Genomic DNA, 23,288 nt, shown 5'->3' with positions numbered 1-23,288 from the left:
AACCCCCCCTAATAAATGCATTTTCTGATTAATAGTTGGGTACTGGTGCTTTCAGTTGGGTACTGTGAGATGCCAGTCGGATTTGACCAGCAATTCTTTACATACACACACTCTCTCTCTCTCTCTCTTTTGAAAGTCCTAAAAAGTATTGGCTATTTTAAAAAATATTGTTTTTTCTCTCTTTTACTCTTACTAATTTGCATTCCTCTCCCTTACCACTTCCCCTTAGGCTCCTCTCATGTACTCTACTTCTCCTATAATGTATTTAAACATTATATGCCAGCCTGATTGCCGGAAAATATGAAGCTCACACCCACTCAATCTTACTGAACAAGCTATGCCCCTAGCTATCATCAGAGGGCATTCCCTCATTTGCATGGGGGGTGTGGCACCATGAAACTGAGGGAATATCTTGGGCTCTGCGCCCGTACCCTAATAAAGTTGTGGGTGCAGAGGCAAAGAAGCTATCAGGAGGCGCACTGACAGTGTGCCACCTAAAAGGCGGTGCACTGTCAGTAAGCCCCCTGATGGCAGCCCTTTGAAGAGGGTGAAGGCGGTCCTATGGATTCCTAGACATTCTGTTGCAGGCGAGTGCAGTCACTCACTGCAAACTCCTGGTAAGATCTCTCAACCCTTTTTAAAGTGCAGGCGGGTTGCCGCCTGTACAGTGAAACACAGAGCGGCTGCTTCAAAACCACGCCGCATTTCACTGGAATCCGCTGCCTTCAGGGCAGCATGACTTCGCGGCTGCTCTGGTGGCAAAATATTCAATGGTGCACTCTCCTTATTTGCACAGGGCACACCTTTTGAAAGGTGCGCCTGGCGCAAACAATGAAAATGCGCCACATAGTGTAATACGGCCCCAGGTCACTCGTATTGAGGTCATTGGTGGAAAGCATTGGGTGTTTTGCATGAATGCGGACGGATGCTTCAGAATTGTAACTGTCGGCTTAGGCATGCCTCTGGGAATAAAAATATTTAGGTTGATATGTTTGTTTTATTAAGATTGGACTCTGTGTGGTAACGGTTAATCCAGAAAGGGGAGAATAATTGAGTTTTAAAGTTCGATTATTTTATGCTTAAACCCAGTTTGAGCAGAAGAGCGTTGCCCCACTTAATTGCCCCAAAAATGCCCCAGCAGAAGTTAATTAATTACCATTTTATTTTGCGTCAACTTGTCCTGAACCGAGTGTTAGGACAGGGCGGGGTCTGCTGAGTGGCAGCGGTGGTGGGTTGGTTGACTGTGCACAAGTTTAGAGTGTGCATGTCCCTTTGGCCGGCCATCTTGCGACGGCCAGCCTCACACGCACACTATAAACCTGTCAACTCAGGTGTCTTAGGCAGCTGTGTTGAGAGCCTACACAAGCCTCCAGTGTGTTCAGGAACGGTGAGAGAGGCCGCTCTCTCCAATCCTGGCACTGCTCCAAGATTGGTTTAGCCCAGCTGGACGTGATGTCTGGAGAAGACTACCTGAGCGAGGAGGATGTGTCTCCGGAAAGCACGGTAAGTATCTTTTTTATTTATTTATTTTGTGTATTTAATTGTAATTATGTATTTTTTAAAATGTTTTAACCCTTGTTCCCACCCCTCCAATTGCCGTACTTTCCAACCGCCACTGATGATGGAATACATTGGATAGCAGTCGGCTGTATTCGGGCATGGATCTGTGTAGGGTGTTATTTGAAGGGGCGAGTGGATACTGCTGTAGAAAGAGATCCGGTGCTGCCCTAAAGAACTAAGGTTGCCACTCTCATTTTCCCACACCCACCCACTCTGTGCTGCACCGTACACTACAGAGAGACAGGAGGGCTTCCTATTCGGTGGAACAGGGGCTAAAAGTGTGTTGAGGATTTTTACAATGAAACTAGGCTCAATATCTTGGTTGATACAGGATTATGTGTTAAACCCCTAATTCCGCAGAAGTGCCACAACTGCACAATGGTATGATTTAAGTGGCACTTAGGATGAAATTTACAAAGACAAAATGTGAATGAATGACCATAATTTATATTATACCCTTTAAGTGAAGCTGTGTACCCATGAAGAGCGTACATGCAAAAATACACATTAGAACCAAAGTACAGATTGGACTAATTAAAAAAAGCCCTTCTAGTAAGAGAGCATCACCACTGTCACTTTGACAGGACTGAAGGGGAACAATGTGAATTGTCACTTAATGCCACAGCATCAGCCTTATACATTGACGCAAAAACACATGAAGCCTTTTCAGTAAGGCGACTAAATGACCCAATATCTCCAAGAACCCAATGCTCCACTCCTTGGCTTTCCTTTTACAAACCATTGTAATCTAGTACTTTAGTCAGTTTGATATCAAGTACCGGAAACAAGCCTGAGTTTACGGGATACATTAGGTGGTTGGTCCAAAGCCCAGGCCTGCAGCATTGAGTCACTATTGACATGGCGCCCTCTGGTAACTTTCCTTTATGGACCCTTTTGTGCTGGTTAATGGTGATTTCACATGGACCAGCATGGAATGGTGCAGTTTCCCAGGGCCTATAAAGAAAGTATTTTCGTTACTTGAAGGAAGTTATTACACTAGAATGGGCCTTCCAGGTCTTCACATATACAGTTAGAACACCAAAACTTGTATGTTGGACTGGTATCGCTCTCTGCCCCCACTCTGGCGTTATGGAAAGAAAATGCAAATAAGGCCACATAAAACAGGATTATGATTTAGTGTGCAGGGGAAGTTTATTCACATACTTGTTTGCACTCAGGAAAAGTAAATCTATGGCAAAGGAGCAGAAAATACATACCTAAGAAGTGGCTGGATTCAGGATTCAAAAAGGCTTCTGGGTCCTAACACACAGACAAACATACCCACACACATTCGAGTTCTGAACTCAAAATAGATTATAGGTCTCTGCCTAATAAGCATGAAGTATTTGCATGAGAAATCTTTTGTGGCTGTGCAGATCATCAGAAAAAAGTGCTGAATTGGCAAAGATATACATTTCAAGACAAAGCAAGGTTGTGGCAAGGGTTGGTCAATACAGTGTTGTTGTAAAGATTCTATATAGGGACAATGTTGCGTTTTTGTGGTTAGGGAACTTCATTTTCAACACTGCGAGTGGATTTCACAATTCACAATTGCACAACAGGGGATGTGAAAATGACAACTTCTATATCCCCCGCGGCATAATTATAAATTGGAAGCATTTGAGCATGAATATTCCAGAATGTAATACTATGTACATGATAAGATGATATGCTTTATTTGCATCACATTAACGAACGTGTAATGATAGTGGCAACCATACACTCCTTCATCTGTTCAGCGTGGGTCCATCTGTAAGGGAGCCGGGGCTCGACCTCACACTTTTTCTAAATCATCATGAGTTTCTGACCGACTGAGCAAAGGTCACCCTCCTGACACTCATGTGAGGATCAGGCAGCCAGGCGCTTTACATGGGCTAATGTGAAGGTTGCTGGTACCCAAAGCCAAGGTTTGCAGGGCTGAAGATCTCACAGCCCTGAGGAGATCACCAGCCACAAAAAAGCTTTGCCAGTTTACCCTCAAACTCATGATGAGGGTGAGATTCACTGATTGAGTCCGCCCTGTGAGCTGCGGGTTTGAATCCTGAATTGCCCAGGGCAAACAGTGGTGCCTCATACCACCCTTTCCTGACCTGTCACACAGTAGGTGGGATCAGCAAATTTCACAAACCCATTCCAGTTTATGGAGCGTTTTGGAAGGTACTTCTCTCATTGCCTGATAGATAGCACGGTTAGCCAATGAGAGGAGGCGTTGGGACCTTCAGTTCTTTTACCTCCCCAGAGTCCCCCGCTCCTTCCTGGGCCATTGTCTTTCCCCCTCCCGCCACCCACTGGTCCTGCATTCACTGCCACAGCCCAGTAAGTTCTTTATTGAATGTTGGGTTGCATCTGCGTTTATATTAATGTATCCAAGGTAATCCTTACTCCACAAGAAGAAGGCACGCACACGAAGACTGCAGGATAAAGCTTCTTTATTTAAAAGCGTCTCCTCTGACCCACCGACTAAGGAAACGCGTTTTGGCTGACTCACCAGCCTTTATCAATCTTAAACCTATATTGATGTATGTGTATTTGTGCATGTGTGTTGCCAATGGGCCAGTGTGTATTTGTGAATGGGTTGGTCTGAGTATGTGTGCGCATGTGTGTTTGTGAATGGATGAGTGTGTTTGCACAAGTGTGTGCATGTGAATGAATGGGTGGATGTCAGTTTGTGTGAGGATGTGTGCTCGTGAATGAATGGGTGGAAGTGATTGCATTCATTTGTATGTGCTTGTGAATGGATGGTGTGTATAAGCTTGTGGAAGTGTGGGTCCTCCCCGCTACTTCTCTAAATACCCAGCCGCCACAGCATATGTTTGCATTTTGTGTGCGCTCATCAAAATTCACAAGTGCTGCAGAGGAAGGATGCACAATTGTTGACTACCACTGTTGCCCAGCAACAAATGACATTCTGAAGCCTTGTTACATCTCTCCGAGGGTCAGAGATATGACATTCTGAGAAAACCTTCTTTCTTGAACTTCAAACAGAGCAGTTTTTGCAGTACAAATGAACTTTGGCCAAAACATGTCAAAATGGTGTGAAATCTGCTCTGCCATTTTAGTTAGAGAATTCCGAACATTATTTTAAAATTTCCTATGATTCTATGGCAGTGTTACTGTATTATACTGAAATTGTACATAGCGCTTGATATCCCTGAAGCGCCAGAGAAACGCATGTATGGACGGGTGGCACTGTACTCTGTGGGAGCGCTTTGAGTAGCTCATCATGTCGATCATGTGCCTACATGGGTAGTGTTTCAGTGTGCATGAGGACCAGAGCTGTACTTTGATAGTTTTTTGTCTCAGCACCAAGGTGTGAAGTTGAAGAAACAAGGAGTGAGGTATAGGACATGAAGAACATTTAAAGCTGGGTATGGATGGGAACAGAGTGCACGAGGGCAGTAGCCATTTTGGGAAGTGTTTTTGTGTCAAGAATGTATGACAGCCACTGCTATATAATAGACAGCATCATGCAAGCATGTGGATAGCTACTCTATTTGGAACAACCTGTATCATGCATTGTAACCACTTTGAGTATGAAGCATAGGAAGAGTCCAGAAGTGAAATGAGGCAACTCTGGTGTGCTTACTTCCATCCACTCTATGGCAATCCCTGAAGTGCACACTGGACCGCCACAGGATCAACACATATCAATGGTCATTACACAACCAGCCCCAGACTGCCCAGAAGCAGCCAAAGAAGGGAAATGTTCTGAGATGGGCAAAATGGGCAAATGAGATCCCTGATTAGGGGTTCATTATGTGCATCTCTGAGATTGCCATGTCCAGATGGTAAGCCAGCCTGATATAACTGCGCATGTAGAGAAAACACAGTTTTTTAAGCAGGGTTGTAGGCTGATGTCAATTACTGAATCTTTGCAGAGAAGTATATTCCAATGCCTTCTTATCCCAGTGCAACGGCTCTGATGGTGATCTCTGGTAAGGGTGCTACTGCCCGGTCTGTCTGCTGGTTTTCTCAGGAGCGTGTCCTTGAGAGAAAAGGGTGTAAAGAGCTAGAGAGAGCTTGGCAATGGCACTGTAGGAATGTTGACAATGCACGCTACAAACATTCATATCACAAAAAACATGAAGCGAACTCGCACCCCTTTCTATTCCCAATGCATTAACGAGGCCGACAGTAATTGGGAAGGAGATTTTTAAGATTGTAGCAAGTTTCATGGATCCAAAGATGAAGGCCTTATCTCCTGAGACCAATCAAGTCCTCTGCACAAGACTTAGTGACTTTTTTAAGACAAGATCACCAAAGTTCAAAACAACTTGCTGTCCCTTAACAGTCTGGATCCCGACACGAGGTTTAGAGATATTTCAGGGCAACAGCAAAGATGAATTTGACTCTATTCCAACCTCCCAAAATAGAGGAACTGAATGCCCAATTCTCAAGCTGTAGAACTGGATCTCCCATGACCCATTTCCCCAGCATGTTTTGAAAGGAATTGTCGATGCTATTGCCCCATCTTATCATGAGCTATTTTCAGCTTTTCTTCAATTTGGTGTTGTACCAGACTCATGGAAGAGGGCAAATGTAATCCCCCTAATTAAGAAGGCCAATGCCGAACCTGAAGTTCTAGGGAACCTCGGACCGGTTCCACTATTACCAGCAGCCACCAAGATTCTGGAAAAGATGGTAAACTGAGAGCTCATAGCTTTTCTCGCGGGGAGGCAATCTCTTGCACCCTTCCCAATCTGGGTTCAGGGCACGACGTAGCACCGAGACAGCATTACTGGGGATCTCTGAATCCATCAATGCAAGCCTCAATTCAGGATTCAATGTTGCCTTGGTACTATTAGACTTGTCAGCAGCGTTTGACACGGTTGATCACAAAATCCTGATACATAGGTTGAAGGTCTTGGAGGTGACTGGCTCAGCCCTAGACTCGCTGGGCTCCTTTTTGGAAAATAGAGAGCCGGTAGTTTGGACGAAGCACTTTTCCTCCAGAGCAAAACCTTTGAAATGGGGTTTCCCCAGGGCTCCTCCCTGAGCCCCACTCTTTTTAATTTATATATGACCCCACTAGAGTTCTTGGTCAAGTCTTTCGGCATTACGGTGACATTGTATGCTAACGATACACAGCTACTGCTTACTTACTAAGGAGACTCAGCGAGGGCCAAACAAATGTTTGCACTCTGCATAAAGGCGCTACTTGGCTAGCTTAGTGCAAACAAGCTGCAATGAAACCCAGACAAAGCAGAGATCTTGCTGTTTGGGTTGGACTCCCTTCCAGGGTGGACAGGTGCCTGGCCCAGTAGTATCTCCCCTTCTTCATCCCAATGGAGGTGGCAAGAAATCTGGGCGTTTGCCCAGATTGCAGTGGTAGTGAAATCCTGCATCTGGATACTATGAATGCTCAACTTCCTTCAACAAGAATCACAGGTCACAGTGGTCAGGGCTCTGACTTTGTTAAGTCAGTTATGTCAGTGTGCTGTACCTATGAATTCTGAACGATCTAGTACATATGCAAGTTGTACAGAACATTGCGGCCCAACTCCTCTATCAGCTATCAAAACATTCCTCTGTCTCTTATTTTTGAGAGAAACTGCACTGCTTCAGTTCCATAAGCGTATTATGTTCAAAACGCTTACAGTGACTCATCAAGCCCTTCACAATATGAGACCCATCTACTTGAAGGAGAAGATCAACGAGTGCATACCTGGAAGGTCGTTGCGATCTAGCAATGCTCGCATGTTATCAGTCCCCTGTTTAAAATAAACCAATGGAGAGCGGGCTCCTCCTTCATGGTCATGGCCACAAAGATGTTAAGTCAGATACCTGCCCATCTGAGATCCACTACAAATGAAGTAACTTTTAAAAAATCCTGGAAAATGGACTTTTCAAACTTTAAGGGAATGTATTGTACCTGACTGTTCAGCCACCCTTCTGCCTATTCTTTTATGTCAAATGCCGGAGCACTCACTGAGGGGAATTGCCTTTACAACTGGCGGGCACAGGAAGAGGAAGGATTGGGAGACACGGACGTGGTCCGGTAAGTAGGGCTGGGGCCGGATCTTGGGGGGGTGAGGTTAGTTTTATAGGGTGGGGTAGTTTATACTGCTCAGGGAGTGTCGGTTGTTTTCAGGGCTGGGGGTCAGGTCGTTTTTAGGGCTCAGGGAGGGGGACTGGGTAGTTGTTAGGGTTCGGGGGTAGTTTTTAGGGCTGGGGGGGTCAGGTAGTTTTTAGGGCCCAGGGAGTCAGGGATGTTTTTAGGACTCTGGGTCGGGGTAGTTTTTAGGACTCATGGCAGAGGACTGGGTAGGTTTTGGGCTCGGGTTAGTTTTTTGGGGTTGGGGTCGGGGTAGTTTTTGGGGCTCAGGTCCGGGGCCTGGGTAGTTTTTAGGGCTCAGGGCAGGGGGCTGGGGTTTGATCTTTAGCACTCATATACCTTTACCAGTCATGCCATTACCACGGAATTGCGTGGTAAAGGAATACGCGGTAAAGGAATGCGTTGTTCAGATGTATTAGTGGTTCAGTCAGCATTGTAGAGGCACGAGTGGTTTAGCCATGCGTGCCTCTGTCATACAACCCTCACTGAGCTAATCATTCATTCATTCATTCATATGTATGTCCAATGATGGGAAATTGAATAAATGATATACGTTTACTGCTTACATTCAAATAAGGTTATAGTGACAACTGTTAGTTACATTGCTGCAAAAACTGAGGTATGGAGTGCTAATTAAAACAAATATCCTCGCTTATATATGGGTTAGCCAGTACACAGAATATTATAGACAATTATACTGAGAATAAATAGATTTATAACTGAAAAGTGAAACCACATGTTATCACACTGGCCACTGTTACACAATTACTGATTATTACAAGTCCACATATAGAGCACAGACAAGCGAGAGGTGCATATTATTGTGTAGTGTTTCTTTCATCCTACTCAAAGGCTTTTGTTTAGTGTTAATGTGTCAGCCTCTCATGTTACAAAAGCTTTCTGAACTAGAGCCACTCTGCTAGATGCACTGTATTTCTTTTCATTTTCCTACAGTCAGTAATCTTCTTTCTGCAAGGAGACACTTCACACATGTGTGATATGTTGAAGAGTGTGAAAGCAAATGCAGTGCAAACCTATGCTCTTCTGTTTGCTTAAAAACTATCATTATTTTTAGGGAAGCTCTCCCTGATTCTGCTGATTCTGAACCTATTTCATGCTTGCTTGGGTGCTGGCTGAAAATGATCATCTTATCAGTATGTAATGGAAGGTGTCAGAGTTGTTCCCTGTGCAAAGGATTAGTTAAATAAAATACCCCCACGCTTACCCATATCCTGAATGGTGCTGAGCGAGGAAAGGAGCAAAGCAAACTAGCCCAGTGCTTCCTTGCAAGATCTGAGTGCTTGTCCCCCTAGGAGGAACTTTTGAACCAATGGGACCAAATGTTCAATTTTACATTTCAACTTTCAAAGACTATCGCACCATTATGAGATACCCAGATTTACGTGCAGGGAAATGGGAGAACCTGATTCTCTTTTTCTGGTTACATCCATGCACATAAGTCTGAGAATTACAAGTGATTTACTTTGGAATGGGCATTAACATGTGGAACCAGAAATTTCAAGCACAAGTCTGTAAGCTTTCATTACTTCTGTGGGAAATAAAGGACTCAATTAAATTAGAGCTGGTGGCAAATTTGTGGAAGGCTTTGTTTAGTGCTTTGGAAAGAGAACCGAGCAGGTGAGGATAGAGAGTTTCCTCACCTTTTGCTGCCTTTAGAGCACAAGTCCCCACAGCTCTGCTCAAATGTTCAGGCCAGGTATCTCCAGGCCCAGTGCCTCCGGTCCAGGAATTATTGGGTCTTGAGTTTGTGAACCCAGTAGTTCTGGACTCGGAGATACCAGAAATGTTAGAAAGACCCAGAGCAGTACCACTGTGTAGAAATGCTGATCCAGGCCACTTGTAATGGGCCCCTATGTCGATATCACTAGAGGTTTCACAAGAAGATTTGAGTTGACATTCATGAAATAATCTAAACCATCAATGTCTGCTTCCGGAAACAGACCTTTCCTAGAGAGGTTTGGGAATCAATCCTGCTCAATGAAAGTTTGAAAAAATTGAGTCAAATTGTTCATTTTACAAAACAATTTTTAAAACAACTGATTAAAAAGCCATGTTTTTATAGGCAGTTCTGATGGGTGTCTCATGCAATATTTCCACACTTCTATGGCGTGCCAGAAAAGGTTGCAACATGGCTATTGAGCCATAGGGTTTACAAGCACCTCAGATAGCCTGGGTTGTAATTTGACATGGCCTCTTGGTATTCCAGGATGGGACCAGTGTTAATCTTTCTTCATTCCTTTCTTTCTTTTCGGGTGCTTTTGTTGATTAGGGGAGAGAGCTGACAAAACCACATCCCACAGGAAGCTGTAAGACTACCAATGCAGTGGTCATCTTGGGAGTGCCTTCTTATTTAATGCCCATGCTCCAGACAACATTCACTTGCCAAAAGGCACTTTCAGCTGCAAAGAAACTCTAGTGTGGCTGCAATGAACTTTCGCTTTGATGAGGATGCCTTATCTTTAACTTCCTTTGAGGTGAGACCACTCTTTAGAGGGAATCCTTCATTGAATGAAGAGGGCATTACACTAAACTATTTAGGCACCATGTTGATACTTTGAGACATTTTGAGTGCATGTCCATTTCATATCCACTTCATAAATTCATTATCAATCAACTAGATGCCTTTTATGATTTATGGTTTAGCTATCTGCATATCTTCGGAAATTTGTTAATCAAGAGAATCATTGTATCTTAGTTTGTTTTAATGATTTGGATTTCAGGATAAAGAATATTAAATCTATTTATATCTCTCTAGAAAACACAATGAGTCTGGCTAATACTCTCTCTATCGATGAAAGAGGATTGATTATAGACTCTAGAATAGTACATTGTTAGACATGTGTCTAGTGTTTCTCCAAACAGTTCCACACAGCAGAATATAACAGCCCTGCATGGTGGTAGATGGTTGCACAGTTGGATCTTCCATGCCAGATAAACATTGTTGTAAACACTGTGATGACCTTTAAACAAAGAGTAGTAATTTTCTTTACGTATCTGCATCATGTCGTACAATTATTGCCTTATAGAGTCAAGGCCTGAGGTATTATAAAAATCTTGATATCTGAGGATAATATCCGATTAGGATGTAGACTTAAAAATCCTTCAGCTTTTTTACCCTGACAAATGCACCTGCTGGGTGTAACTCCTGACATCTCTGTTCCCTCTTGACCTTGGGGACTTGTCACTACAGCAAGGGAACCCTACTCCTCAGGGGTTCCAGCGCCTGTGCTCCATTTGTAGGTCATTCAATGACTTAGAGATTATGCAGACCTTTGATAGCAACATAGGACAGGCAGATGGGTCCTGAAAGAAATCTTCAATCTGCTAGTACCTTCTGACAAGCATGATATCACTTCAACAGCCAAGTAACTGGTGAAACCCAAAGATGTTCATAGGGGTGACCGCCCCAAAGCTAATCGATTGCTTTTCACATCCCTAATTCACCAAAATAATTTCCTTGTTATGGGACTCATACTCCTCCACTTTATAATAATTTCAATGAAGTCAAATTGTGTAGTATTTGCCTTACTGTAGAGCAAAATCTCATGCCCCATTACTCATCTAGAGAAAATGGTTGCCTGAAAACCATAGATGACATAAGTTTGGTCAACACTGCAATAGCTGTTGCTTTTTCAAATGCTCAGCTAACAAATATATATCAATAGCCGAGCCAGTCCCCTAATCAGGGCTGCATTATTTTTTGGGTGTGGGGGAGCTTGACATGAGTTTCGCTGTGAAATTAATTGTCACTAAACACTAGTGTTTTTTTTTGTGTAAAACATCTTTTTATGAACAAACATAAAATAGTTCCATAAGATGGTACAGTATACTCAGCACTGGATTAGCACATACAAAACCATAGCAGCGTTCACCATGCACAGTTCCCGCAGTTCACTGTTGACCCTAAGACGATCACTTTCGACCCAATAATCACTTGCACTCTGTTGGTTGGTTCAACTCAACCGGTCAGCACTTTCCCCCTGTAGGCCATCCAGGCCCCCCAGATCTTTTCCCATATCCGTGGGCACCCTCTACTCTGGTACACAGCGTGCTCCGCCCTTTAACACCAGTCTAGATCTTTTTTCCAGCGAACTACCGATGGGACCTCACCAGCGCCCCATAGTCGGGCAATATTACGTTTTGCCACTGCACCTGCTACTGCGAGCCAGACTGTGGCTCATTTGGGCGATACCAAATCTCCAGTCACTCACTCCTAATATATGCCACCTAGCGTCTACCGGGACCCTGGTGCCCACCAATTCAGACATCACCTGGGCTACGGTTTCCCAGTACCTCTGTATCCTAGGGCATGCCCACAGGATATGAAAGAATGTCCTGGAGTCATCACAGCCACGCGTACAATTATTGGACCCACAATAACCAATGCGATACTGCACTGTCCTAGGGACGTTTGACCGATGGAGAATTCGGAGCTGGACTAAGCGAAATCGTGCCTTTATCGTTATTTCTCTAGGGTGTTGTAGAGCCTCTGCCCAGTCGTCATCCTCGAGGAGGCCAAGATCTGACTCCCATGCCTCTCGTAATGGCCCCAGGGGATCCGGTGTGTTATTTATCAATTTTTTATACGTGAGTGAAATGACCTTGTCGATCATTGGATCAAGCAAAAGCCTATCTTCCAGCGGAGCATATTCTGGCAATTGGTCCCCCTCCTTCAAATGGCAGTGCAGTGCATGTCGCAGCTGTAAGTATCGCAAAAATTCTCTCTCCTCCATCAGATATTTCGATTGCATGGTGAAAAAGTCCAGCATCTTCACCTTTTTCCAAACCTCGCCCCGGAGATCTATACCAATGTTACTCCAGCCTCGGAAGCCCCGTAAGCACGCAGTTTCCTTAATAAAATCCCCTTCCCATCATGGGGTTTGCTCCGTGAGTTTGGCTTCCCACCCCGTCATCTTGGTTGCTTTCCGCCACACTGTGACCACTGCCTCCATGTGAGGTGGGAGGATTGATCCGCCCCTTCCTTTCTTGCAGAGGGCCGAGAGATAGCTGCCCCTCCCCAGGGCCATACAGTCCACCCAATACGCTGGTTCCTCGGTAGAGGAGAAAACCCACCCATTAATGTTTACAAGCTGTGTCACCCAACAATACTTTCTGAGGTCAGGTACCGCCAATCCTCCCTCGTATACCCCAAGTTGGAGCTTTCGTAGGGCAATTCTGGGGCTCCCCCCCAGCAACGTGCACTGCTCTGCCTCCAGTGCACGGAAGAAACTCTCTGGGACCAGAAAGGGAGTATTCTGTAATAAATACAGTAGGCCAGGGCCATCATTTTGAACTGGACAGCGCGTCCCATGAGCGAAAGTGGCAGACTCCGCCAGTGGGCCACAACGTCTTCAGCCTATTCAGTTGTGTGTAGTTATTCAGGTGCAGGAAGTCCATTTCGGATTTAGTGATCCATATACCCAGGTACTTAAAAGACTCCTTATGTAGCAGATCCTTACATGCGGAGGTCAACACCTGAGGTGCTCCCGCCAGCGAGAACACTAAGGACTTGTCCCAGTTAATGCGATACACGGAGTACTCTCCGAAAGACCTTAAAATGTGGATGAGTCTATGGAATGTTAGTCTGGGGTGGTGTGCATAGTGGAGGACATCATCGGCGTAGAGGGAAATGCGCTCCTCCCAACCCCCCCCCGTGTCAATGCCTCTTACCAGTGGGTCACCCCGCACCCACGAGGCCAGCGGTTCAATAACCCCTAGTGTTTTGTATCCATCAAAGAACATCTAACCTCCATGTGTAGAATTACTCTATTACATTAACAGTCTGGTGAAACATCCACAATATCCATCACTGCTGGCAGAATGTCCACCAATAAAATGAAGCTACTACAAACGTTCACCCAAAATGAGTGTACTTTTTTTTCAGAGTTTTATATAGCTCGAACTTGACCCGAATGGGGTATCAGAGCTCTTTACAAAGCAACAGTTGCATTACATGAGGACACATTAATTTTTGTTAGGCACGGGGAGATGAAGTGATTTGCCCAGAATCACAGGATGTTCAGCGCCATTGCCGAGACTCGAACCCAGTTCCCCAGATTCGAGGTTGACCGCCCTAGCCGTTAGGCCAACTCCTCTTCCCCTACTTACTTTGTCAGTACTCCTGTATTTGCTCGATGTTTTAAAAGGACATTGTAAAGGCCACACCAGGCTTCCCATGAATGTTCCACCACCATTCTCAGTGTGGTCTTCAGAAAGACCATTGGCCCTAGAGAGGAGTGCACCCATGGACATACCTGCAGAAATAACTCTGACACAGGGCTGAGCTTATGGTACAGCCAAAGGAGTTTGTCAGATGAATTTCCACTACACTGTATAGGGCTTCATAAAACTTTAGGTGCAGTAGGGAGATCTATAATGTTTGTGCAAATTTTCAATTACTGCTTGTTGGACTTGGCCCTCGGTGCATGGTCACCGCCAAAACTTTTGCCCCCAACCCTCCTATTTTTCAGAATTCCTTTTTGTCGGCGTTAGGACTCTGTACACTTTACCACAGCTAGGCAGTTCTAAGGTGCTTGCCAGTCCAGCTGTGGTCCCCACCAGAATCAGGGCATCGCGAATCAACCTGAAGCAGGAAATCGCATTGCAGCTTCTCATTGGAACTGGCGTAGCATGAAGCAGCTTGGCATGAACCTGGCTTCACAACCCCTCATCAGAACCAACGCAGTGCAACTCAACCCGACGCAGGCCTGCGCATTACTCATTGGACTGAAGCTGCACAATGCATTTAGACTTAAGGCCTCGCTTTACATCTCAGAACTGCCGCTGTATGGTGCAACACCCGGCATCAAGGATACAAGATGCAATTCTCAGCTGGCCTAGCTTTGTCCCTATATCCTGGCCGCACTCCATCACGGTCAGCCTGACCTTGTGATTTTGTCCCAGTCCGGCGCAACCAGATAACCACATTTGGTGCATTGTTCCTTTGAGCACTATTTTTACCTAAACCTTTAAAATTGCATATCTCTGGATTCATTGGATTTTTGATATTTTGGTGTCAAATTATGTATTAAAATGTACTCTATGTTTCTAAATTGGTGTGGGATTTGTCTTGTGTTGTGCTTTCACTTTATTACTGTTTGTGTGCTGCATGAATACTTTACACATTGCCTCTCAATTAAGCCTGACTGCTTTTGTGCCAAGCTACCAGAGGGTTAAGCACAGGTTAAATTAGTGACTTTACTGGTTCACCATGACAGGGATTGTGAACCGCTCACACCCTCCTCAACCAACAGCCCAAATTCTCACACCACTCTCATCTAATCCAGGGTCTGACCTCTAAATCTAAAAACATATTTCTGGTGCTGTGCTGCGTGCCATTAAAGGGAGATAACAGAACAGATTAATATCTGCTAAAATGGGGCACTGTATCGCTCTCGTCCTGTGCTGGGGCACCTCAGGCAGCCTTGTGCCACACACAGAAAATTGCACCATAAATCCAGAGTGTGTGTGTAAACTCTAGCATACGTTTTGTACTGGAAGGATAGCCTCCTAGTACAGAATACTATGCTTAAACATAGTTTAAAAGTTTTCCAAGTTTGTATGTCCGCGTACAGTAGAGCACACATAAAAAGTTGGAAAAGTTTGAAGATAAGAAAGTGTTTCTCCAAGGTAAGTCTGCATCAAGGAGGCATACATGTTTGGTGCAAAGCTCTCTGTTACGTTTTTTTGGTAGACATGGCTTTGTGCCAAAAACCATAGGTAAATTCATGGGAAAAAACATTCTCAGATGTAGGGTTCTGAGTGACGTTTCCCTCTCGTTGTCTACCTAATTTCACTTAGAAACACTCAGTCAAATATAGCCCCATTTACCTATCAATAAGTCTATATATGTATGCATATACCCCTTGATGCAAAGTAGCGCAAAATAACACATAGCTTTTTTTTACTTTAATTCAGGCAAACTTTCCAGAGCAAAGCAGGTTTTGCGCTGGAAAGTGAATCCTAATTCAACACTTTGAACCAGTTTACATCACTTTTGTGGCACAAAATGTTAATATAAGTTTAAATCAGAGTGCAACATATGCAGCCCATAATAGGCCCATTCATACTAGGTTTTACTTGTGCTTCTAATAAACTCAGTAGTGCAGCATTCAACTTGAAAGACACAAAAGCTAGATACATGCTACACATGTCAAACCCACAGCGCGGATCCAAACTGATATATTGGCATGAATGTAATCTGTATGAAGCCTGGAGGGGGCAGCTAGATCACCTTACATTTTGCGAAGTAGTGCAACATAGAGTAAAAAAATTATCAATATATAGACCTAATAATTCTTTGAATTAAGGTTTCTTTTTATTTACAAAACTCTTACAGTACATCACAAATCAAAGCAGACACACACACACGCACAAGCACACGCACACACACGCACACGCGCGCACACACACACACACACATTTCCGCTGTATGTTTGAGAAGTTTTAATCCAGCAAAATAACATCCATTTCCATCTGTGCAGTGAGCTGGAAGATGAGCTAAAGTTCAGAGTATGGCCTTTCTGCTTTTAGCATGCTTCTGACAAGTTATGCTTCAGCTGTGCACATGCTTCAGCTATCGCGTGCTTCAGCACGCGCACTGTCTCGCGGCAGAGCTATCTATCTCTTATCTTTCATCTCATAGCAGAGATTGTTATTTTAATAGGAGGCTTCTAGAAGAAGCCTTTTTCCTGAACGTGTGTCGAGGGTGGTGGAAATGAGTGGGATTAGACCAGGTTGTTTTAAGCATATACGTTGGAAGCAGGAGCAGATCATTTTGGCAGAGGGCATACATAACCTAAAATTATTCTTGGCTAAAATGAAAGTAACAGGGATGTTTTTCACCCCGGGTTCAGAGTGACATCATGTTTCGCTTTCAATGTCCACTTAATTTAACTTAGAACTAGGGGTGGGCGGAATTTGCGAAATCCGCTTTCGCAAATTATCGCGAAAATGTTAAAAATTATCGCAAACACGCGGAAATATCGCGAAGATGCGGAAGTTTTTTCCCGCATGTTCGCGAGATTTTCTGCAGGGTTGCGGCTTGCCAACTTACCCATGTGGTTGCTCGCGGGCGCGGCCATCTTGTTTTCAGTTGTCTCGCGGTGCATGATCGCGAGAAGAAAGACGTGATCGCGCGACGCATGACGTCACTGCAGGCGCGAACTGTCGCGAGACAGCGCAAATGGCTAAAAACAATACAACATCTCATGGAGAACGCGACCGGATCAAGAAAACTTGTCGGCGAACGCAGGGATTCAGGTAAGGCGATCGCGCGCGGGCGAGAATGTATTATTTTACAGCGCGAGCAAGAACCAAATTATCGCTAAGCTGCGGAATGCGGAAATTTTGACATTTTTGCGCTTTCCGTGGAACGCGAAAATGTCAAATTATCGCAATTTCCGCAAACGGAACGAAATTTTCGCCCAGGCCTACTTAGAACCCCTCAGTGAAATAGTGCCCCATTATTCACAGTTATCCATCTGTCTATAAATCTATATATTATTATCACTAAATAAAATCTCTTGGGATTTCTGAGAATTTGTCAGTGTGAGGCTCGATTCATGTCAGCCACATGCACAATGAAACAAACAAGGATACAACTAATCAACCCCTGGGGATAGCTTCGGGCGTCTCACTAAAATCTTGCATTCCAATATTGAAAGTTCTGCCCCAGTACTCAGAATCAATCATTCTCTACTGAAGCATGTTTTGTATGTTCCTCTACGGATGTGCATCTAACACAAAACACTGCATGCATGGCAGGACATATGTCTGCCACAGGAGAAGCAACAGAGATGCAATGGGACCCACATCAACAAAGCCTCCTAAAAATACTACCCCAAGAGAATTAGTACCAGTTTCAAATATTCTGCCAAAATATAAAACGTACCTTTTTTACTGATCCAGCTACTAGTTCATTAAAATGTATGTGCCACAAAATGAAATAGAACCTCAAAAGTTGTCATGCTATACGTCAAGACCCTGCCACCATACAGCAACTACATTTTAATACATTGTTGATGCTGGTGCGAATATTTGAGGTGTGAGCAATTTTATTAGGATGCTACTCAAATATTCCAGATTTCTGTTTAATATTGAATCTTATCAGAGGTGAACAGTGATGATCAAATAGGCCAGGACATCTCATTGTGCCCAACTAACTGTCCCCAGTGGCTGTTCATGGTGCCAGGGATTTCTTTCCCTCTGATTCATGTTACTATTTGGCTCAAATATCAGAAGTCATGGGCTCATGCCCTGCATAGAAGAATTATCCATCAAATTATCAATAGTGCTTGATGCCAGTTTCCATATTTAATGGTATGTAAAGTGTTAATACTGTTCTAGCTTTTACAAATTCCCTACTATGCAAAGCAGCATCATGCACAGGTCAGGACCCTCAATGACATAGTAAATAAAACATAATATCTAAGTCAGTTCCACATTGCTCTAACTTGTGATGCATTATAGCCAGGTCATTATCAATATTGAAACTGTATGAAATCCCCTCCCCCCCATAGCTAGGCCAGTTTCTCATTGCCCCAGCATGACAATCACCATGGTCAGGCCAGATTTACAATCCCCTGTGTGTGATATCCCCTGTGTGTGATATCCCCTGTGTGTGATATCCCCTGTGTGTGATATGCCAGAGGCAAGCCAGCTCCACATTGACCCTGTATATAAGGCACCACAGCTAGGTGAAAATCCATAGTGCTACTTGTCTAGCTTCAGTGCTTAGTATGCTGGGGGTTGTGGAGTTGGACAGCCTAAATCTATACATGAACATACATTGAGAAATCTGGCTATTAGATTAAATTCAAATCCTTGCACCACAGCAAAGGAAGCAAAACACCAATGTTGTTCCATTGAACCACAAACAGGCACCATTAAGTTGGACGGACACTGACTCACAGTCATAGTCATAGTCCAGAAATACTTTATTCAGTTAATAAAAAACCATAAAACCATCATACGCATAAAGAGGCAATAAATAAGTTAAAAACAATTCTCATAAATAAAATTTCATTAATCTTAGAATCCAGATTTAAAAAAACTTTTAAAAATTCTCAAGTTCACAAATGACTTCCTCCTCCCAGATGTTTTTTCCTGCATCTAAGGGCACCTGACAGAAAGCTAGCCATGTTGAAACAAACGTAAGGATTCACTAGCATTTGAAGATAGATCGTGGTCGGTCTTCATTGCTAAAATCCCTTTCCATTAAGTAATGGTAATATATAGCGGTGTCGCAGGGCACTGTAATGATCACAAAACACAACAAAATGCATTGTGTTTTGGAGCGAAAAATTATCACAGGACCAAGGCCCCTGGTCTTCAACATTATGTTTATTCTGCGGCTCCACGAACAGCCAATGCAATAAAAGTAATCAAAAAGGGCTTTAACAGGAATCGAAAATGGGGAATAGTAACCACATTCAGATATGGCTCCAAGCGAGCCCCGGTTATCAACAGAGGGTGGGCCCTAACAGAGGGTTTCAGAAGTTCTCTAGCTTCTCTATCAGCTTTGGCTCTTAATGTAAAATATTTTTTAATCCAGGTAAATCTTTTATTAAAATCCTTCCATATAGGGCCACCCACCCCAGTTTCTCAAAGGAGTCTTTAATATTATGAAGCCAAGGGAAAGTGTGGCCTTTGTCCAAGGTAGGACACTCCCTGATAATAGCCTGATTCAACCCTAACTTCAACCTTGACCAGATTTTATACCATCTGACTAAAGGGGCGAAAAACAGCATATCAGAGATATACTTCAGCCCCTATTCTTTGTGAATGATTGCAGTGGCTACCGACTGTGGGATTGAAAACAATATTCTAATGAAGTAGTTTTCCTCTTGCGAATCTCTCCACAGTCCTTGTAGCCCCATAAGTCACTCCCATAGCCAGTGAAGGATAGACACTTCACTCGGTAAACTTTAACCATAGCCTGCATGGGCTTTGCACCCAGTCTTTTTGAAAAAACAAAGACAGAGGCTAGTGATCTGGCCATAAGATTTATTTTAATCTTTGCAGGCCCACAAACTCCTCTCATCAAAAATAACCCCCAAGTACAGGAAGGCAGAAACTATGGTCCCAGAGACCACTGCCTGCCCTTAAAAAACATGAAACGAAAACGTTGCATTTTTTCTTTTTTAAACGCATCCCATTTTCCTTTAAGGAAAACGGGCTGCGTTTAAAAAAAAAACTGCTTTATTGAAAAGCAGTCCCAGAGATGGAGGTCTGCTGAGCCCAGCAGGCCACCATTCCTGGGAGGGCCAGCCATTCCCAATGAGGTTGCAAATTGCGAGTGGCTCATCAATATTCATGAGCCTCTCATTGGGAATCTCTAACAGTGTCTCTGACACTGTTGTAAATTTTTTTTTGTGACTCGAAATTTGCGACTGACAATTTTTTGAAATTTGCGAGTCGTTAAAGCAATTGGTCGTACATCTGGCTCCAAGACTCATCAACGTAATACAATTATTAAGCAACGACATCAGGGAGGTGGCCAAGCCCAGACTTGTCGGGCCACGGATGGGCGCAGATGGGCGTAGCCTGCATGCATGCATCCTACACAGTGGGAAATGTTAATGCGCTATGTAGCGCTCGTTATTACGCACAGGTGCGGCAGTTGGGGCTGATGGCCGCCTCCTCACCCTAGATGAACACTGGGACACGTAGTCCCAGACTCCAGCTACCATGAAGCTCCCGCGTGGTGGGAAATGTCAATGCGCTATGTAGCACTCATGACTCCCCACGGGTGCGGCAAGTGGGGCTGAGGTCTGCCTCCTCACCCTAGATGAACACTGGGATGCGTAGTCCCAGACTTCGGCTGCCAAGAAGCTCCCCAGTCAAATCATGAGCTGCCTAATTATAGTCAAAACAAATGTACACGTCCTTCCCAAAAAACACATCTCCCATCACTTAATAAAATGACTAGTTGACCACCACCACCACCACCGTAGACAATCAGCATATTTCACATATTACCACTGCACCTTGAACATGTGGGGTAACTCACGAAGTATCCACATCTCCAAATCAGGAATGAACGTACAAAAGCAACTGAGAACACATTATATTTGTAGGAAATGGGACATGGGGATATTACCTTCAAATCGGAATAAGTGTGAGTTCCTTAAACCTTCAAATGCGAGTGATTCGATTTCAAGGCTGATAGGTGTGTGATGATGCTGGAAATCTCCCATTCTAAGAATATTCCTTTCTAAGTCAGACAGACTTGCTAGAAGTACCTTGTTTTAATTCCCACATGTTGGCACCTTGATCCTAGAGTTACAACATGGGGGCCGATTACTATGTCGGTCGGAAAGGTTTCGAACAGGATTCGGATTTTCCTAACCCGTGTCGAAACCTATGTTTGCGACCAACATCGCAATGAGGCCCTAAATCTGGCTGAGTAATGATAATGTCCCTCATACTGATCAACACACACTTTTACCTTAAATTCCTTTTAATTATTGATAAGTGTAAGGGTCCTATCAGAGCATTCTTGACAGCCGACTGAGGGAACTGCAGAAATCATATTCCTGTAATTCGTCCTGGAGCACAGGCCAACAGATGAAGGACAGCAAAGCAAGGAAATGAAGCTCCGCAGAAAATTCTGACAGAAGATAACTCCCTGCAGGAAAGGCAGAGGTCGCCAATGACTTAGTCAGGATTGTTGAGAATGTCATCGACCTTCACAGCAGGTGACTGTAATACTGACTGATCTGTAATAGAATGTTTCTGAATTTGGATCATTCACGTTAGCTATAAGAGGACAATCTCAGGGATACAGAAACAGGAAATCCGGATTGCTATTCATCCCTTTCACTGAAAGGCCTGGCATTATACCAAATGTCCCAGTTTCTCACACATGAGGTATGAAATAAACTGAATTGAGAAATAAATCCAATGTCAACTTTATCAAGGCAGCATTGCAATAAAAATGAAAATACTCTTTATGATATTTCCCTGTATTCAATTAATCAAAAAACCTTTAGAAAGGAGTACAAAATTAAAGCAAATTCTTGGACTACATTTTAACATAACCAGGAATGAAGCTTTGGGAAAATCTAGACTAACATAACCAATGTTATGTGTCACTAAGACATCTGACCAGATTCTTGATACTTGCAGCACAAAACATGACAGTATGGTGTATGGCTGTTTTCCAGGGCCAGACTCGCTACCGGGCGTTTTGGTGTGCTGCCAAGCTGGGGGCTGATTTCGTTGACGGGGACCTGCGTGTGCTTAAAACCATTCGATTTGCTTTGTTTATTCAGGAGCAGGTCCCCATCAACGAAATCAGCCCCCACCGCAGTGAAATCAGCCCCCAGCTCGGCAGCACACCAAAACATCCGGTAGCCAGTCCGGCCCTGCTGTTTTCTGAAATTCGGGGGCACTGTAGTATTGCGGCAGGGGCCGCAGACGCTTGGATAATCCCTTCTGTAATACAATTTAAGGGCATAGGGATATGGCCCCATGCAAATATGAGATATGCTTTGGCTTATCACCCCCACCATATTATGAGCACGGGTGCAGAGGCAAAGAGGCTATCAGCAGACGCACTGGATGTTCACCACAAAGAGGTGGCATGCAGTAAGTGCGCCACCAACAAGAGCTCCCTCTGAAAGGCGGTAAAGAGGGTCCCATTGACCTCTCATACATCCCTCTGCAAGCGAGACTAGTCTCTTGAAGTGCAGGCCAGGTGGCACATACACTGTGAAAGACAGAGCAGCTGCTTTAAATAGCCATTCCGCCGTTCATTAATGCGCTGTTCCGACGCAGCAGATTATATGTTGTAGGGTGCACTGTCATTGTTTGCATCTGCCACACCTCGTTAGCCCCTGTGCCGCGTGGGGGGGGGGCACGCACGGCACCGCGGTGCTCGTGACGAGCCCGGCTCGTCACGAGGCACAGTGGAGCTGTGCTCATGACGAGCTGAGCTCGTCACGACCCCGCCCACTGATTGATTCTCCCGCACAGGTGGGGAATCAATCGTGCGTGGGCGGGCCGCGGCCGTTATTAAGAGCCCAGCTCGTCATGAGCACAGCTCCACTGTGCCTCATGACGAGCTGCGCTCGTCATGAGCACGCAAGCCGTTAAGGGATGCTGTGGTGCAAACAGCGACAGTGTGCCCTAAGTATAACACTGCTCATGATGTTGTACCACAATATTGATTTCAATAGTTTTTGATATTGTCTGGCCAAACTATTGCAACCAGATTATCAGCAATTACAATAATGTGAAGGTCATTATATATAGGTAACATAGATTTATTATTTCTAACTCCACATCTATGCACCTTGACAATGTGTTTGCTCAACGTACATAGATGTGGAGTTAAGAAGGTTAAATAGACAGAACGAACGGACGTATCGGATATTACCTGGTGTTCCCTTTTTCAGGAAACACATCACTCCTGCGTTTTAGGTGAGAGCAAACACAGGAATGCCTCGGCCCACTACAGGAGCATTAGAGTGATGAGAACGTAGAAACCACACAAAGTTAAGCAGTGGCCGCGCATCAGATTATCGCTATCCAACTTAAAAGAATTGATAATAATTTTTCAATTTAAATTCACTACTTCATTTGTATTTGCTGTTTTTAATACTTGCTAACTGGCCAGCAACACCTGCAAGGTTGATTTCGCACAAAT

The 23,288-nt window shown here is 44.2% G+C and overlaps 1 protein-coding gene across 6 annotated transcripts in view; it reads right to left on the bottom strand.

Annotated features, from left to right (window-relative positions):
* The window catches only part of CARD11 (caspase recruitment domain family member 11), a 935,632-nt gene that overhangs the window by 317,129 nt on the left and 595,215 nt on the right, over positions 1 to 23,288 (bottom strand). The gene's annotated exons all lie outside the window — the stretch shown is intronic.

The sequence above is a fragment of the Triturus cristatus genome, chromosome 10, assembly GCF_964204655.1.
Source record: "Triturus cristatus chromosome 10, aTriCri1.1, whole genome shotgun sequence".
Lineage (NCBI taxonomy): Eukaryota > Metazoa > Chordata > Amphibia > Caudata > Salamandridae > Triturus > Triturus cristatus.
This window is presented reverse-complemented; position numbering and strand designations above follow the sequence as displayed.